The sequence below is a fragment of the Typopeltis vanoorti genome, chromosome 7, assembly GCF_054136105.1.
Source record: "Typopeltis vanoorti isolate ZY-2024b chromosome 7, IOZ_Tvanoo_1.0, whole genome shotgun sequence".
Classification (NCBI taxonomy): domain Eukaryota; kingdom Metazoa; phylum Arthropoda; class Arachnida; order Uropygi; family Thelyphonidae; genus Typopeltis; species Typopeltis vanoorti.
Genome location: NC_143555.1, coordinates 149357119 through 149376918, shown reverse-complemented (window position 1 = coordinate 149376918; position 19800 = coordinate 149357119). Strand labels below are relative to the sequence as shown.

Below are 19800 nucleotides of genomic sequence, written 5' to 3'. Positions count from 1 at the left end.
GGAGCCAAGCGTCATCGTAAGGTTCTTCGTGATAACATCCAAGGTATTACCAAACCTGCAATTCGTCGTCTCGCTCGTCGTGGTGGTGTCAAGCGTATTTCGGGTCTAATCTACGAGGAAACTCGAGGCGTCTTAAAAGTATTCTTGGAAAACGTCATCAGAGATGCAGTTACCTACACTGAGCATGCTAAAAGGAAGACTGTAACTGCTATGGATGTCGTATACGCTCTAAAACGTCAGGGAAAGATGCTGTATGGTTTCGGCGGTTGAGGAATATCTTCAAAAAAACGGCCCTTTTCAGGGCCACCAAATGTTGATAAAGGGATTATCATGGGTACAATTTTCTGTAAGTCCTTCGTTCTAAAAGTCATTTAGTGCCACCATTTAATTAGTGGTGTTCAATTTGATTTTGAATTTTCACTGGGTAGTAAGTTTGCTTCTGATAACAGCACGCAATTCAGGGCATGCGCACGGTGGGATTTAGCTGAGCTCAACGGAAGAACTTGGTTATATTCATATGGAAGTTATTTTCCGTCCTGTGTAATAGTGTATTTTGTTGTTCCTTCCCTCTAAATTTCAATGGTGTCTTAAAATATTGCTTACTTGTAGGCTACATAAATGCCCCAATCGTTATATCCGTCACCCGTGAGTGAAATTTATTACTGGAAAACAACATGCAACAGAAACAAAATAGAGAATCTTTTTCTTTAGAATACACTAATCTGACCGATTAAGTTCTCCATTGCTTAGTTGGGGGTGGGGGGGGGGGGGGGTGGGGGGGGGGGGGGGTGGGGGGGGGGGGGGGTGGGGGGGGGGGGGGGTGGGGGGGGGGGGGGGTGGGGGGGGGGGGGGGTGGGGGGGGGGGGGGGTGGGGGGGGGGGGGGGTGGGGGGGGGGGGGGGTGGGGGGGGGGGGGGGTGGGGGGGGGGGGGGGTGGGGGGGGGGGGGGGTGGGGGGGGGGGGGGGTGGGGGGGGGGGGGGGTGGGGGGGGGGGGGGGTGGGGGGGGGGGGGGGTGGGGGGGGGGGGGGGTGGGGGGGGGGGGGGGTGGGGGGGGGGGGGGGTGGGGGGGGGGGGGGGTGGGGGGGGGGGGGGGTGGGGGGGGGGGGGGGTGGGGGGGGGGGGGGGTGGGGGGGGGGGGGGGTGGGGGGGGGGGGGGGTGGGGGGGGGGGGGGGTGGGGGGGGGGGGGGGTGGGGGGGGGGGGGGGTGGGGGGGGGGGGGGGTGGGGGGGGGGGGGGGTGGGGGGGGGGGGGATCTAAAAATGTATTAATTTTTTATCTTAAATTCTGGATTTCATTTTTAATTTTATTCACTAAAAGCAGAATCAAGAACAATTGTTTTTGCTTGAAATAGTTTGTTGATACTATTAATTTTTGACAATATTGTAAACAACACCGATAAGCTTAAAATAAATGGCATTTCTTGTAATGAATCTAGTAGACTTTTGGCTTCGGATACTGCTTTGTTATCGTTAATTGTACCAATAAATTCTTCTAAGGCATTATAAGTTTGTTCAAACTGGGTATACACTGCTTTGACTGCGTCTATTTTGGCTTCCCATCGAGTATCACATTATGGTTTAAGCGTAATATTTAAATGCTTTTAGTAGTATGGGAGCCACTAGTGACCAGATCAAGATCAAGATAAGATAAGGAATCGTGACGTGATTGGTTGATGACGTCATTGTGTGCATGGTTTCATGGGTGTGGAATGTTTGGAATTTCCGTGTGGGCAACTGTGTCACTGGCTTCTGTTGTTGTGTTTTGGTTCGCGTATGGGATTATGGGTGATGGTAGAGATAAGGATTCGTGTTGTGATTGGTGGTGCAGTTCTGACAAGATGAAGATCAAGATAAGATAAGGAATGGTGAGGTGGGTGTGTGTTGTTTTCAGATGTAGAAAAGTGACGTCATTTGTTATTTGTAAATAAATGTCGTCATTTGTTATTTGTAAATAAGTGACGTTGTTGTTTTCAATGGAAAGGATGATATTAGTGGATAAGAAATAGTGTCGTGATTGGTGGGACACTTTAAACCAGATCAAGATCAAGATAAGATAAGGAATCGTGACGCGTATGTTTGTTGTTATTGAGTTTGGAATTTCGCTGGGGGCCCTCGTCTGTCGGGGACATCACGTGGTGTGATGGGTGATATTTAGAGATAAGAATCGTAACGTTATGTCTTTATGTGGTATTTTGGTTTGGCTATGGAATTGTGGGCTATGTTTTGAGATAACATATCTTTGAATTTTCCCAGGGTGACACACATCCGTCATTGTCGTCTGTGGGAATTCTTAGAGTATGTCGTGATGGCTGTTGTGATTAGATTTTTCTGAATAATTAATTATATACTGGTGTCACTCAAACATACGGTTTTTTTTTTTTTTTTAATTTTTATATAGATGGTTGTACTAATTTTCCAATACATTTGGGGTATTTGTTTCCTGTTAAAGGGTGGGAATTCTTAGAGTAAGTCGTGATGGCGGCAGTCTTTCGAGCTTTTCTGAATAATTAATTATATACTGGTGTCACTCAAACATACGGTTTTTTTTTTTTTTTAATTTTTATATAGATGGTTGTACTAATTTTCCAATACATTTGGGGTATTTGTTTCCTGTTAAAGGGTGGGAATTCTTAGAGTAAGTCGTGATGGCGGCAGTCTTTCGAGGTTTTCTGAATAATTAATTATATACTGGTGTCACTCAAACATACGGTTTTTTTTTTTTTTTTTTAATTTTTATATAGATCGTTGTACTAATTTTCCAATACATTTGGGGTATTTGTTTCCTGTTAAAGGGTGGGAATTCTTAGAGTAAGTCTTGATGGCGGCAGTCTTTCGAGCTTTTCTGAATAATTAATTATATACCGATGTCACTCAAACACACATACTTTTTTTTTCCATACCTCATCTGTATTTTATTCTATATACATATTCTAATCAAGTTCATATTTTATTCATAATTCATCCGGATATTTTGATTTGTCTAAAAGTAAGATAAGGAATCGTGACGCGAATGTTTGTTATGAGATGTAGATAAGTGACGTCATTTGTTAGTTGTAAATAAGTGACGTTATTGTTTTGAATGGAAAGGGAAATATATTAGTGTATAAGAAATCGTGACAAACATACAGTTTTTTTTTTCTTCTCTAGATGGTTGTACTAATTTTCCAATACATTTTGGGTATTTCTTTCCTATTAAAGTGTGGGAATTCTTAGAGAAAGTCGTGATGGCTCTCGTGTTTCGATCTTTTCTGAATAATTAATTATATACTTAAAGTACCTGTCCTTAAACACACACACACACACACACATACACATTAGACATAAAAAATCGCTAATGTGTCCATGTTGATACTCTAATATATAACCTATGATTATTCTTATGGGAAAAAAAAAAAAACTATTCAGTATTAGAATTACGCTTACCAAACAACATGCGATCAGTTATGTTTAAGTTAAAAAAGTACTTACAGCTTTCCAGATGACTCTTCGAAATTCGATTATTCCAAAATAGTTCAATTTTATATCCACAACACAACACAAACACAAAAACCACAAAGAATGAAATTTCTGTAAATACTGTAACCTGAACTAGTTACTTCGTCCTTTAGATTACGGAGCGTAGATGGTGAGGTTTCGTCATTGCAATATCCCCCAGCGAGCGCTTTTCTTCAAAGGGGATGACATGAGTCACAACCGTAAATTGCGAATTTATTTTCCAACACTGAATATTTCTCATTAAGTCTTTTACAGTAGGTTTTCTGAATATTCCAATTGTTGATTAACATGTATTCACAGAACACAAACACAAATCTGAAAAGAACATTTCACTTTTTCATTATAGCTTACTGTGGCTAACATATATTCACACCACAAAACACACAAAACATAGGAGTTGATAGATATTTCTGTAAATAACCAGAAAAGCTAGTGGACTACTTAATTTACTTTAGTATCCGTTTGGTTCTCTGTATTAATCTTTCCCACGGGTGTCCTTCCTCGGTAGGAAGCTCTATGCGCTGTTTTGTTTAGGGTAAATGTTATTTCCGGTTTCGAATTCCGATTGCTGTTAGAGTATGGAATTCAGACAAGTGAAATTATTTTTTTTTTTTTTCAAATTGATTGGTTATTTTCTGTATTTTACTTTTAAAAGTCATATTCTAACAGAATAACTGAGTAGAATTAATAAATATATAAAGTATATGTGAATTTATTTTCCAACACTGAATATTTCTCATTAAGTTTTTCTTAAAGTTCCCCAAGCTTAGTGGGAAAGTCTATGCGCCGTTTTGTTTAGCGTAAGTGTTATTTCCGCTTTCGAATTCCGATTGCTGTTAGAGTATGGAATTCAGACAAGTGAAATTTTTTTTTTTTTTTTTCAATGTGTTTTTGTTGTTATGTTTTTCCACAGTGAATTTTTACTCAGTTATTCTGATTAGATCTTGATATTTAAATCCACAACTTTATATCTTAATGCAATTCTGTTTAATTATTTTTAAAAAATCACAACTGTGAAATTAATGCCAGGACAGGAAAAAAAAAAAAAAAAGTGTTGAAAACGAAAATCCATGTATTGATTATTTTAGAAATTGTCTAATGCTATCTATTGACATTATTTGAGTTATCTGAAAACAAATCGTTCACATAATCGAAAATCCGAACTGTTAGAATTTGGTTATTTTACAGAGAGAGAAAGAGAGAAGCATCTAATTAAACCAACAAAACGTGACTTTAACACTTCTTTAAAGTTTGGCATAGAGAAAATGTTAGTACTCTACAGATAACACATATACAAATTTTACCTTTCCCTACACAAAGTAAGATAAAAACACACCAACAGTATATCCAACAGCATGTGAAAACATGTCGTTGAGTCATCTGCGCAAAGGTTCATTTTTGAAGGAATGGTCAGGGTAGGGGATGGTAAGTGTAAACAGTACTATAAGGAAATACCAGAGAGTCGAGTGAGTTTGGACTTAAGGTAATCGTTCATCCACTGCAGCTGCTGTTTTGTGATTTGTATTTGGTAATGCAAAAATAATGGGTGAGCCACAAATTCATTGAAAGTTTCTTTGTGAAAAGTTCTAATTGTTTAGAATTTTGTAAACGAAAGTTACCATAAAGTATACGATCAGAGCTAATAATCAGTGAAATAATAATAAATAACTATTTATTTGTGGTGCCATATGAAGTAATCGAAGAAGAAGGATGAAGGAAAACGATTATGAAAAATCGACAGTGGGTGAAAAATACGAATTTTCACTTATCATTGGGATAATTGATGTACAATTTTTGTTGAATAGCAGTTCAAATTTATTTCCTAAAGAAATTTGTATTTCTGATGGATTTAGTGTAAGATATGCAGTGACAAAATCACCTTGTAGTTGGAAAGAATTACCTGAAAGAGTTAAAAAACAGAATTCTTGGTTAATAAAATATAACCATCAGCTGAAGTGGGAAATTGGTTCACTAGCTTTGGACAAACTAAGAGATTGGATGATAGAATCAACATGCAAATATCATATATTACTTGCCAAAGGAAGAGAAAAATCAAAAACATTAACGAAGTTAATAGGGAGGCCTGTTCTTGATTTAAATGAAATTGGATGCCCAAAACGTGAAAACATAATGTGTACTTTTAAATGCTTTTGGAAACATAACGAAAGATTCTGTGCTTTTAATAATTCTCTGAAGTATACGTATTGGATTCGAAAATATAAATATGCAACCCTTAATTTTACTACTACAGTAATAAATTCCCAACAAACAACCACCAAATGAAAATTAACTTTCAGATGAGAATCACATTGTCAAAACCATACGATGGTAATTCCACAACCATGGAAGAACCTTTGATGTATTTTTCAATTTATTTATTTTCTGTATTGTTAGATTCAGTAAATACAATTTGTAAATAATATTTCGTTCAATAAAATGTGTAAATTAAATGAACAAATTGGGTGTCGTAGATGTGTTATACAAATTTAAGAAAGAAGATAACATTTTTTTTTTTTTTTTCCTTGTGAAATTTCATGCCACAAAGTAACCAGAGAATCTTTTTTTTTTTTGATTCATTGACGTAAAAGTCTTATTTGTTCGTTATCTAGAAACAAGGTTAATGAATGAAAACTAACAGTGTGGGAAAATAATTCATAAATAAAGTCTACTTACAGAAATAGGTTAAGAGCACAAGGAATCGAAGGTAAAATTAATAGTTATATTGGTAATTTCCCAGCGGAAACCAAAAGTTCGAAACAAAACACACGATTTCTCACCTACGTACAACAAAAGGCGACCAGATAAGGCTTAATGAGAAATATACAGTGTTGGAAAATAAATTCTCATATACTTTATATATATTTATTAATTCTGCTCAGTTATTCTGTTAGAATATGACCTGTAAAAGTAAAATACAGAAAATAACCAATCAATTTGAAAAAAAAAAAAAAAAAAAAATTTCACTTGTCTGAATTCCATACTCTAACAGCAATCGGAATTCGAAAGCGGAAATAACACTTACGCTAAACAAAACGGCGCATAGACTTTCCCACTAAGCTTGGGGAACTTTAAGAAAAACTTAATGAGAAATATTCAGTGTTGGAAAATAAATTCACATATACTTTATATATTTATTAATTCTACTCAGTTATTCTGTTAGAATATGACTTTTAAAAGTAAAATACAGAAAATAACCAATCAATTTGAAAAAAAATAATAATAATTTCACTTGTCTGAATTCCATACTCTAACAGCAATCGGAATTCGAAACCGGAAATAACATTTACCCTAAACAAAACAGCGCATAGAGCTTCCTACCGAGGAAGGACACCCGTGGGAAAGATTAATACAGAGATCCAAACGGATACTAAAGTAAATTAAGTAGTCCACTAGCTTTTCTGGTTATTTACAGAAATATCTATCAACTCCTATGTTTTGTGTGTTTTGTGGTGTGAATATATGTTAGCCACAGTAAGCTATAATGAAAAAGTGAAATGTTCTTTTCAGATTTGTGTTTGTGTTCTGTGAATACATGTTATTCAACAATTGGAATATTCAGAAAACCTACTGTAAAAGACTTAATGAGAAATATTCAGTGTTGGAAAATAAATTCACAATTTACGGTTGTGACTCATGTCATCCCCTTTGAAGAAAAGCGCTCGCTGGGGGATATTGCAATGACGAAACCTCACCATCTACGCTCCGTAATCTAAAGGACGAAGTAACTAGTTCAGGTTACAGTATTTACAGAAATTTCATTCTTTGTGGATTTTGTGTTTGTGTTGTGGATATAAAATTGAACTATTTTGGAATAATCGAATTTCGAAGAGTCATCTGGAAAGCTGTAAGTACTTTTTTAACTTAAACATAACTGATCGCATGTTGTTTGGTAAGCGTAATTCTAATACTGAATAGTTTTTTTTTTTTTTTCCATAAGAATAATCATAGGTTATATATTAGAGTATCAACATGGACACATTAGCGATTTTTTATGTCTAATGTGTATGTGTGTGTGTGTGTGTGTGTTTAAGGACAGGTACTTTAAGTATATAATTAATTATTCAGAAAAGATCGAAACACGAGAGCCATCACGACTTTCTCTAAGAATTCCCACACTTTAATAGGAAAGAAATACCCAAAATGTATTGGAAAATTAGTACAACCATCTAGAGAAGAAAAAAAAAACTGTATGTTTGTCACGATTTCTTATACACTAATATATTTCCCTTTCCATTCAAAACAATAACGTCACTTATTTACAACTAACAAATGACGTCACTTATCTACATCTCATAACAAACATTCGCGTCACGATTCCTTATCTTACTTTTAGACAAATCAAAATATCCGGATGAATTATGAATAAAATATGAACTTGATTAGAATATGTATATAGAATAAAATACAGATGAGGTATGGAAAAAAAAAGTATGTGTGTTTGAGTGACATCGGTATATAATTAATTATTCAGAAAAGCTCGAAAGACTGCCGCCATCACGACTTACTCTAAGAATTCCCACCCTTTAACAGGAAACAAATACCCCAAATGTATTGGAAAATTAGTACAACCATCTATATAAAAATTAAAAAAAAAAAAAACCGTATGTTTGAGTGACACCAGTATATAATTAATTATTCAGAAAAATCTAATCACAACAGCCATCACGACATACTCTAAGAATTCCCACAGACGACAATGACGGATGTGTGTCACCCTGGGAAAATTCAAAGATATCTTATCTCAAAACATAGCCCACAATTCCATAGCCAAACCAAAATACCACATAAAGACATAACGTTACGATTCTTATCTCTAAATATCACCCATCACACCACGTGATGTCCCCGACAGACGAGGGCCCCCAGCGAAATTCCAAACTCAATAACAACAAACATACGCGTCACGATTCCTTATCTTATCTTGATCTTGATCTGGTTTAAAGTGTCCCACCAATCACGACACTATTTCTTATCCACTAATATCATCCTTTCCATTGAAAACAACAACGTCACTTATTTACAAATAACAAATGACGACATTTATTTACAAATAACAAATAACGTCATTTTTCTACATCTGAAAACAACACACACCCACCTCACCATTCCTTATCTTATCTTGATCTTCATCTTGTCAGAACTGCACCACCAATCACAACACGAATCCTTATCTCTACCATCACCCATAATCCCATACGCGAACCAAAACACAACAACAGAAGCCAGTGACACAGTTGCCCATACGGAAATTCCAAACATTCCACACCCATGAAACCATGCACACAATGACGTCATCAACCAATCACGTCACGATTTCTTATCTTATCTTGATCTTGATCTGGTCACTAGTGGCTCCCATACTACTGCTTTTGTATAATTTCCACCTTTTAGTAGATGCAGAAAATAGGCAGTATAAACATTGCAATATTCCGAAAATTTTTTTTACAATATATTCTACTGGAAGCAGCATCACAAATTATCAAATTAAAAGAATGTGATAAGCAAGGTGCATAAATTGCATGAGGATTTAAACTAATTATTCTAGATTGTACGTCTTTATATGTTCCCTTCATATTGCTACCGTTATCGTATGCTTGTCCTCTACAATTCATAATATCTAAATCAAGCTCACCTATTCTTTTTAAAAGCGAATTTGCTAGTCCTTCACCAGTTACTTCAATAAATCATATAAATGACTCATTTATAATTAATTTTTTGTCTACAAATTTACATATGTAATAATTATTGAAGTTTGTTCCTTGTGAGAAATATCAGGAGTAAAATCCATTTGGATACTGTAATATATGGCTGCTTTTATATCGTCTTTAATTTTATTAAGGACTTCATTACCTAATGCAGCAATAATTTCCTCTTGAAATCTATGCGCCAAATGATGCACAATTCTTTTTTTCGCATTTTAAATTCTGTTTACATGATCCATTAGCACAAGATCATATTTACTTAATAATTCTATTAAACTTAAAAATATTTCACTATTCGGCGTTCCTATTGTTTCATGGGATCCTCGAAATGACAGATTATTACTTGCTTAAAATAGAATTTTAGACGTTCCGTTTCTTTATTTATATTAATTTGATTTGTTCTGTCAACAGTCGAACATAAATTAAGCATTTTTAATAATTCTTTGCCAAGGAATAAAATAATTAAAGTGACCAACAGAAAGCTCATGATCTCGAATTACAGATGACAGTTTTCTCCATTTATTAAAACCATATATAAATCGTGTTGATTGATCTTTTCCTCTTCTTTTGGAAAATAATACACAACAAAAGCAAAATACTGAGTCTTGAGCTTTTGAGTAAACTAACCAGCTGCGAAGCTGAGTTTCACCATTTGACTTTTTTTTTTTTTAAATAGTACGATGTAGAAAATGATCTACCTTCAACATTCTTAACGAATGCGTCTTGATGATGTTGTTTAGGTCCGGTTTTAACACAAAATAATCTAAATTTATCAGTTATATTTGACCACAAACCTGGATCATTTATATTCACTTGATCACCATCGTTATTATTGTTTTCATCGTTATTTGCTGTATCCAAAACGTTTGTATAATCAGACGCGTCTTTTTCGACGAATCCCACAGTTTCTACATTTTCGTTCAAAAGTTGTGTAGCTAGTTGGAAGTTTTCTTCTTCAGTTGAAGTTTGAATCGCATCTGCTGAAGTCGTAGCAATTTCGTTGTCAGATTTATTTAGTAGCCACGAAAACAAATCTACTTGTCACTTTTTGAGATTTTGCTTTTCTTCTTTTTTCTTTTCTGCTGATTTCCTTTTTTTTGAAACCCAGAGGGATAATTTCTTTGCCTGGACATTATGGGTTAGGCTTTGCCTGTCGAATAAGTAAAAAAAAAATTTTAAAAAATCAGCTAACGCCTATGTTGTTCCCGTATAGGGAGTAGGCGGGACCGTTTACCCTATCTAACTTTGGAGACTGAGTAGGCAGTTCAATCTCCATTGGTAGCCAATCAGAGAGATAGCTGGCCCAAGGCTATCACTGATTCATCGGTACGCAGTGAAGAAGGCAGCAAGCTAGTGCCGCCACCTCGTGGTCTCTAACCCTAACACAATATTTTTAATGTCTGAAAATTCTTGAGTTTTTCTCAATTTTCTTGAGTTTACGGGACGAAAAACCCGAGTTTCCGGGAGAAAAAAACAGCTAGCCCGTGCCAGAGATCGACTAACTCGGGAACCGGCTGAAAAAAAGGTTAGAAAAATTTCCTCTAGTCGGTGACTAGATTCGAACCACCAAATCCTTTCTTCATGTGGTCAAGCGCTGTAGAGTGTAAATGCCACTTTTACTGAGCTACACTGATATCCTTTGAATTTTAGGGTGTCAGTAGGCCTCGGGTGAGTTTCATTGATTAGAAATATATCTTGGGTGTATCTATTATTGAATTCCTGGATTTCTAACAGTTTATTTTTGATACCGTTGGCATTCCAAGCAATAATCTTAAGAGAATCTGGGGTGATTTTTTTTCTTATGCATCAGAGAGTGCAGATAATATGGATTGGGTTTGCTGTAAGAACCTTTTTGTAACACTTAGTGATGGATTTGAGTTGCTGAAATCCTGAAGTAAGTTATATTAAGTGATTGTGTGCTTAAGGTTTCATAAATTTTAACTTTTTTTTTTTTTGTAATAGATTTGTGTACACTTGATGGCAGTAAATATTAAAATATACTAGTATTTCCATATAGTTTATGCATTCATGACTTACCTAACTTTTCCTTAATTTTTTCGATATTTTTAAGCTACTCAGTTCGTCCGCGAGTTTTTTCAAATTGTCACAAATCTCAAAAAAAAATTTCAGTACATTTATTGAAAAAAATCCGCGTATAAGTGGACCAGTGCACTTCAAACGTCAACTGTGTAATACAATAGTATAGTATAGTACCATTAAGTGGACTATATATATATATATATATATATATATATATATATATATATAGAGAGAGAGAGAGAGAGAGAGAGAGAGAGAGAGAGAGAGCCTGTTACTGAGGGCAACAACGCTGAGTTTTTGATCCTTGGGGTCACTCGTTGTTAGATGATCTCACGAGTTTTTGGAGAGGTATCCCCGCACTTAATACAGGGTCTGGGTAGTGGCCCTTCCCATTATGCATTGTATTATACACGCATGAAAGGGTGTGTGCTTTGCATTATGGGATACATACTAAGGCAAGTGATATGAAGTCATCAGCCTCTATATACAAGTAGCTCAGACGTGAATATATTTCACGCGCAAAACTTTGTTTTGCTTACTTGGGAAAAGTATAAAATTTCTTATACACATGATCCAATTAAGTGGACTATATATATATATATATATATATATATATGGTCCACTTAATGGTACTATACTATTATATTATAATAATAATTGTGACTTCAAGTCTCTCATCATCGGATTTGGGAGTAAAGAAGATGCGGAGATTCAGCAGATAGTAGGAGAGGAAAATAAACGATAGAGGTATATAGTGTTAGAGGAGAGAAAGCGGCCTCAGTTGACCATTTTTAGCTGTTGAACCCCTCCCCACGGGTTGATTCTAAAACGGTCGTTGACTTTTCACTTTTAAAGGTAAATATACTAAACTAAGAATAACCTAACAGGAATAAATATAAAAATATATAAAATGGACTATTGAAAGTACTATAAAATACATCCACAAAGTATAAATATCTGTAGAACATAATAAATAGACAGAAGACAAAAAGGAACAATAAAAACCAGTGAACAACTAGGGAGGACATGGCCTGGGTGATCCCACCCTGAAAGAGTTTGGAACCACCTCGATGTTGGCCTTCGCAACCCGGGATTATTCAGGCCAACCCACTGGAATAAATAAATGAAAAAAAGAACTTACACTAAGATAACAAATAAAAATCTGGATTTAAGAGACTATAAGGAGAATAGTGTCACAGATGTACACACATGGATTCCCCTTGTTTGATCTGGCATATGGTCAGTGGCGTGCACCATCACCTTAGGAACCACTCTTCACCGAGAAGGTACCTTTCCTGCTCCAGGAACCGACGTAGATGGGCGGAAAAACATCTCCTAATTCGCAGACAGATTCGGTCTTTCTCAGTGAGCAAATGTTATTTGCGTACTTTCCATACGTGAGGTTTGACGACGTTGATCAGAAAAATTAGGTGTTTTTTGTTTTTGGTCGGCGGTGGGGGGAACTGTAATAATATCACTTCAGCGAAACTCAGCACTGGGATCCTAAGTACCGCGGCCAGCCTTCGCCAAATACGTTGCACTGGCGGGCACTGGTAGAAGAGGTGCCCTACAGTTGCATGGCATACTTCGCAAAAAAGATCACAAGGTCGGGAACTGTATTGTGATTTTAACTAGTTTCGCCGAGAGTCTGCCGTAAGCGATTCGACATGCCAAATCCCGGTGAAAAGGTTGTCCCCAGCTGTTTTTGATGTTCGTGAAGAGCACCTCTTCATTTGTAACCAGATCAGGCGTTTCACGTCCGAAAAGATCAAAAAAATTCCAGTACAGTTGCTTTGGGTCCGGATGCTGAGCTGAAGCATCCGGACTCTATCCGTTAAAAATCTTTTTAACATTTTACATAGTGTGTAATACCACTCTGGCACTATCTCCGCACATGGTTCAGTCATCGCAAAACAGGGTAGGATATATCCAATGAAGTACTTAATGAGATTGCCAGATGAGTGATTTGATGCCAATGCTTTCCGCATTGTTTTAATAGTGTTAATGAAGTAGGAATATTTGAGGATTGGCAGGGCAAATACTCCTTGCGTGGGGGGGGGGGGGGCAAATGGAGAAAAGCCCTGCGTACTTCGTGTTTTCTGTTGTTAAAGAAGTCGATGAGTGGTCTGTAAATTGCTTTGTCTTGTGTGTCTGTTATATTTGTTAATTTGATTGTGTGTAGCAGCATTGGTATGTTAATTATTTTGATGACTGTTGCTCTACGGTTGAAAGACAAATAATTTGGTTTAAAGGAGGCTTGTTTATCACAACATGAATTGATCAGTTTTTCTGTTGGTAATACCGCGGTCGCAAGGAAGGGAATTCCTAGTATCGTTAGCGGACCGGTTAAAGGTGTCAAACCATACGGAAGATTGACAGGGTCGAATTTTCCAAATTTGATTTGGAAAATTTTGTTTTTTGTTTTTTTTTTTTGGATTTGCGAGAAGACCACTGAGCACGCTAAACTGTCGCAGTATGCCAAAAATGATATAAATGGAATCGGAATCCCGAAGGGTTCCGACAATATCATCAACATACACGACAGTCTTGCTCTGTTTGGAGCATATGGCCAGCGGTATTCCTCTTACTGCGTGTGAGTCATCAATTTTATTTAAAAGAGGATCTGGTACTAGAGAAAAAAGAAGGGGGCTCAGGGAACAGCCTTGCCGAACCTCTCTGCGTACGGGAATGGGTTCGGAGAGAAACCCATTAACCCTCGGGAGCTTGCAGTGGTAAAAAACTTATATCCTTATAAGGACTGGCTTAAAGGGGCGAAGCAAGAATGCTTTTCATATTCCCCGTTATCTGTAGAGGACAGTGTAGGGATAAGGTCTTATTGAGCATTTAAAGCTCTGATCATGGTAGGAGGGTAACAGCAATAGCCGAGCCTCAGTTAGAACTTCATTGGCTACAGCATCGCAATCCGTTACCCTCCAAGGGAATTGGATTGAATGAATCCTCTAATACATAAAAGATATATTAAGAAGCAATTTGATCAGCCAGCGGCCATACGACGTTGAATACACCTGTTCTCGTCTGATCACAGAAGTTAAGCAACGTTGGGCCCGGTCAGTACTTGGGTGACCACCTGGGAACACCGGGTGCTGCTGGCTTTCATTTTTTTTTCTTCAACAATAAAACTTATTAATTTGTCTGAATTCGAAATCAATTTTAAATGGCTTAAAATATAATTTCAATTGATTATATAACTCATTTGAATCTATCCCCAGTTCATTACAATCAATTTCCGAAATTTTATTCTGTTAAATCATCTACTGAATTTATTACTATTCTAATATTATTACTGTATATAATAATACAAGTGTAATAATATAATGAAAATAGGCAGAAGAAAACATTGAAAAAAAAAAACAAAACAAAACACCAACTGCATTATGAATGGAGAACAACCTATGGAACAAGTAAAACATTTTAGCTACTTACGCACGATTTTTACTGAAGATGGTAAATTAAATATGGAAATAGACAACAGAATCAACAAAGCTGGTATGGTAGGAAGTGAACTGAATAAATTCATATGGAATAAGAAATAAATTAGTCGGGAACACTAAATTAGCTGTATACAAGACAGTGTTCAAACCAGTTTTAACTTATGGATCTGAGAGCTGGGTCAGAAGTAAAACACTTGACCAAAGACTAGAGACCGCAGATATGAGAGTCTTGAGAAAGATTAGGGGCATGAACAGATGGAACAGGAAAAAGACCCAGAGTGAGGCCAAGATGTAGGTGGATTGAACAATACGTCTTGTCCTAGTGGAAATCAAAATATTTCAGGAGGTATTAATTCTTCACAATTTATGAGTTTAATTATTTCTGGTCATTTAATCAATGAAAGAAATTTCACATTCCTCACCCCGCGAGTAATAGATAACAGCATGTTTTGTCAATCTATCCTGTGTTGATGAAGACAATCTTAGCCTATGTGTTCATAAATCTCGATCTGAATAAGAAATATTGCATTCCCATATTTGATACATTTTGCAGTTACAAACGACACCATCTAGAATTCTACAATGATGTTGAAATTGCCTTTACAAAATTGCTTCTTGAAATTATGCCAATTATTTGGGATTTAGGATGATTTCATTCATTGCTCGTATAGTGTCGCTGTTCTTACCTCGATTGGCCACCTGCTCGAAAGTTCTCAATTTATTTTAATGTGCTAACCACAATGCAATTCATCACTGTATGCTAATTACGTGAACCCGGCCTTAGAGTGATGTAATACTTACAGAATAACTACACTTTTTGCATATCTTCTCACGGTACACCAATAATATCGAAAACCTTGCGGTCGGGGCTTCCTTAAGTCATCATTATACAGCCTGAAACGTTTGAGGGGAAAAAAAAAACAGTGAAAATGTTCCCGCAAATGGTAGCCGGAACATTTACATCATTGCTGAAAAAAAAAAAAAGAAGAAGAAGAAGAAAAAGAAAGAAAGAAAAAGAAAGAAAGAAAGAAAGAAAGAAAAGAAAAAAAGAAAGTAAAGAAAAAAAGAAAGAAAGAGAGAATATATTTGAGGTGGTAAAAATTGAAGCGTAGGACGCTATATATCTAAGAGATACATTCATTACTAGTATGTGTTAAATGCAATAAAACATAAAGAAAAAACACTGCAAATATAAATACATGATGGTATAAATTAAGTGATTTTAAATCCAACATTATTTCATAGCCGAATATAGAAACGACAACAGTTTCGTGCCGAATATATTGAAACTACAAGAGTTTCGGCGAATACAATCATAAGTAACTTTATGAGCAACTCGTAGTAAAGGTGGAGTAAGCTCCAGATCACTTTCCTTAGTATTTTCCATAAATGAAAGCACATCTCCTAAAGGACATGTACGATAAATATAAGCCTTTGGCTCTCTATTTCAGTAATACGTGATGGTTTATTTATTTTCAGTTACAATCTAGAAATTAGTGAACGAAGAATTAAAAAAAAAAAAAAAAAACTAAACCATACTATGCTGACATCGGAGGTCGCGGTATCTCTCAGATGCAATTTACTGTCAGATATCACAAACCCAGTGGCGGCCGGTGAAAATTTTAAGTGGGCGTGCTGCATATAAAAAAAAATAATAATAATAAAAAAAAAATCTAATTGGTAACGAATTTATTAATAAATAAATTTACACATTAAAAATTGCTTTATTAAAAATATTTCATCCTCACCACGAACAAACCCCAATAATAAAAGTTTCGTATCAATAGCAACGACTAGCGCAAACGATTATCGGCGTTAAATCGCAGTGCATTTGTTTCGTGTAACGATAATTGAAAAAAGAGAATTCTTTTCATATTTTCAACTGTAACACTCGTCATAATTCAGCCTTGTATCGATAATAAATAAATAATTATATGTTATTTTAACAAAATAAAATAAGGTTCACAAAAAATAGTTCACCACGCACACGCACCTATAATAAACGTTTCATATCTCACAGAAATAACGCGCGCAAGCATACTAGGATACATGTATCTGAGAGATACATTCATTTTAAAAAACGTTTAATTTTCTTGACCAAAAAAACTCTGGAAAGACTTTTATTGGGATTATATTGATCAAGTGCATATAATAACAACTAAGTTATACCAACTAGTTTCACCAACTAAGTCTGTTGGCATTTTCAGGGCACATAATGATGTACGGCACTAAAAAGTAAAAAACTGTTACAAACTGTAATCAACCGATTCCAATTACATTAAACAAAGAACAGAGCGCGTACAATACATTCATAGAGCGTGGATGATATCACTTGTTGTTATTTAGGAACGTTCTATACTTGGCACTATAATTCAGTTCTGGCGAGTTAAAAGATCTGATAAGGGTCTTCCCGATCACGGGCAAGATTAGTCCTTGGTTCCTGTTAAGGTTTTGTATACAGCGGGCAACTGTTGTGGCCTCCTTAAAAATTCGAGAGCGGAAGTCCTCCTCCATGTAAGGAATTGTGCTTCTTTCCCACTCTATGGTATGGTTCGTTCTTGAGAAATGAAAAGCTAACCCCGATTTTTCTTCTCTGTTATTATTGACGTCACCTATGTGTTCTTTTTGCCTGATTTCAAGGCTCCTTGAGTATTAGTATTGTACACATATTGAAGAACCATACCTCTCTCCTTACAACAGATCAACAAGACCTCCAGGAAGAACTATCCCTGATATCCACCAACCTTATCATGAATGGATTTCCTCGAAGACTCGTCCACAAGATACTTTTCTCTGAACCCCGACAAACACAACAAGATGATGTACGTTATATTTCTACGATCGTCATTCCATACTTAGGGACAGTTTCCAATAAGATTGCTAGACTCCTTAGACCACATAAAATAAGAGTGGCCTTTAAACCCACAGAAACGATTAGACAATTCTTAAGATCTCCAAAAGATAACCATCCTTTCTCCAAATATGCTGGAGTTTATAACATACCATGCTTGTGCGGCTTGAATTACATCGGCCAAACTTCAAGGAGCCTTGAAATTAGGTAAAAAGAACACTTTTTGCCTAAAAAATTACAATTTTTAGCTAGTGCGACATCTGCTGCTGCTTAGAGGTTAGACAATTTGATATACGTGGCTGGAGCGTTGTTTCTGAGAGACGAGGAAATTTTTGGCAGACCGACAGGTGCCGGTCTGCGAACCACAGGTTGAAGAACTAGGTCCTAGAGGACATGTATGATAAATATTGAATCCAACATTATTTCAGCATTATTTAAAGAGTTTCGTGCCGAAAATATAGAAACTAAAATGTTATGTGCGATGGAAGCAAGCATAAGTAGTGCCTTTATGGGCAACTCGTAGTAAACGTGGAGCGAGTTCCAGAGCGCTGTCCTCAGTATTTTCCATAAATGTAAAGCACAATTCCTAGAGAACATGCATGATAAATAATTCTTTGGCTCTCTATTTCAGTAATACATGATGGTTTATTTATTTTCAGTTACAATGTAGAAATTACTGAACAAAGAATTAAAAAATACAATTAAACCATACTATGCTGACATCTGAGGTCGCGGTATCTCTCAGATACAATTTACTGTCAAATATCGTAAACCTTTACATAACATGTGTTAAACCAAACTGACAGCAAAAAAACCGTGTGGAATACCACTCATAACATTTGAATGCACAGCTACTCATCACCTCCAAGCTATACACTGAATTGTGCAAGAATATTTATACAAAACATTTTGCAGGCATCAGTAGTATGGGTGGCGGTTCTGACCAGATCAATATCAAGATAAGATAAGGAATCGTGACGTGATTGGTTGATGACGTCATTGTGTGCGTAGCTTCATGGGTGTGGAATGTTTGGAATTTCCCTGTGGGCATATGTGTCACTGGCTTCAGTTGTTGTGTTTTGGTTCGCGTATGGGATTATGGGTGATGGTAGAGATAAGGATTCGTGTTGTGATTGGTGGTGCACTAGTGACAAGATGAAGATCAAGATAAGATAAGGAATCGTGACGTGAAAGTTTGTTGTTATGAGATGTAGATAAGTGATGTCATTTGTTATTTGTAAATAAATGTCGTCATTTGTTATTTGTAAATAAGTGACGTTGTTGTTTTGAATGGAAAGGATGATATTTGTGGATAAGAAATCGTGTCGTGATTGGTGGACACTTCTGACAAGATCAAGATAAGATAAGGAATCGTGACGTGAATGTTTGTTGTTATGAGATGTAGATAAGTGATGTCATTTGTTAGTTGTAAATAAGTGACGTTATGGTTTTGAATGGAAAGGGAGATATATTAGTGTATAAGTAATCGTGTCGTGATTGGTGGGACACTTCTGACAAGATCAAGATCAAGATAAGATAAGGAAATGTGAAGTGAATATTTGTTGTTAGTTGTAAATAAGTGACGTTGTTGTTTTGAATGGAAAGGATGATATTAGTGGATAAGAAATCGTGTAGTGATTGGTGGGACACTTTAAACAAGATCAAGATCAAGATAAGATAAGGAATCGTGACGCGAATGTTTGTTGTTATTGAGTTTGGAATGATAATTTAATTTAACTATATTCTATGTCACACAAACATACAGTTTTTTTTTCTTCTATGGATGGTTGTACTAATTTCCAATACATTTTGGGTATTTCTTTCCAGTTAAAGTGTGGGAATTCTTAGAGAAAGTCGTGATGGCTCTCGTGTTTCGAGTTTTTCTGAATAATTAATTATATACTAAAAAAACCTGTCCTTAAACACACATACACACACATTTACATATTAGATATAAAAAATCGCTAATGTATCCATGTTGATACTCTAATATATACCCTATGATTATTCTTATGGAAAAAAAAACAAAAAACTATTCAGTATTAGAATTACGCTTACCAAAAACATACGAGCAGTTGTTATGTTTAAGTTAAAAAAATACTTACAGTTTTCCAGATGACTCTTCTAAATACGAATATTCCAAAATAGTTGAATTTTATATCCACAACACAAACACAAAAACCACAAAGAATGAAATTTCTGTAAATACTGTAACCTGAACTAGTTACTTCGTCCTTTAGATAACGGACCGTAGATGCTGA

The 19800-nt window shown here is 36.0% G+C and overlaps 1 non-coding gene across 1 annotated transcript; it reads left to right on the top strand.

Annotated features, from left to right (window-relative positions):
- Window positions 1-14234: 14234 nt before the first annotated feature.
- On the top strand, window positions 14235-14349 carry LOC150105187 (5S ribosomal RNA). The gene has a single exon (XR_016548646.1). It is a non-coding gene; the product is annotated as a 5S ribosomal RNA (ribosomal RNA).
- Window positions 14350-19800: the final 5451 nt, after the last annotated feature.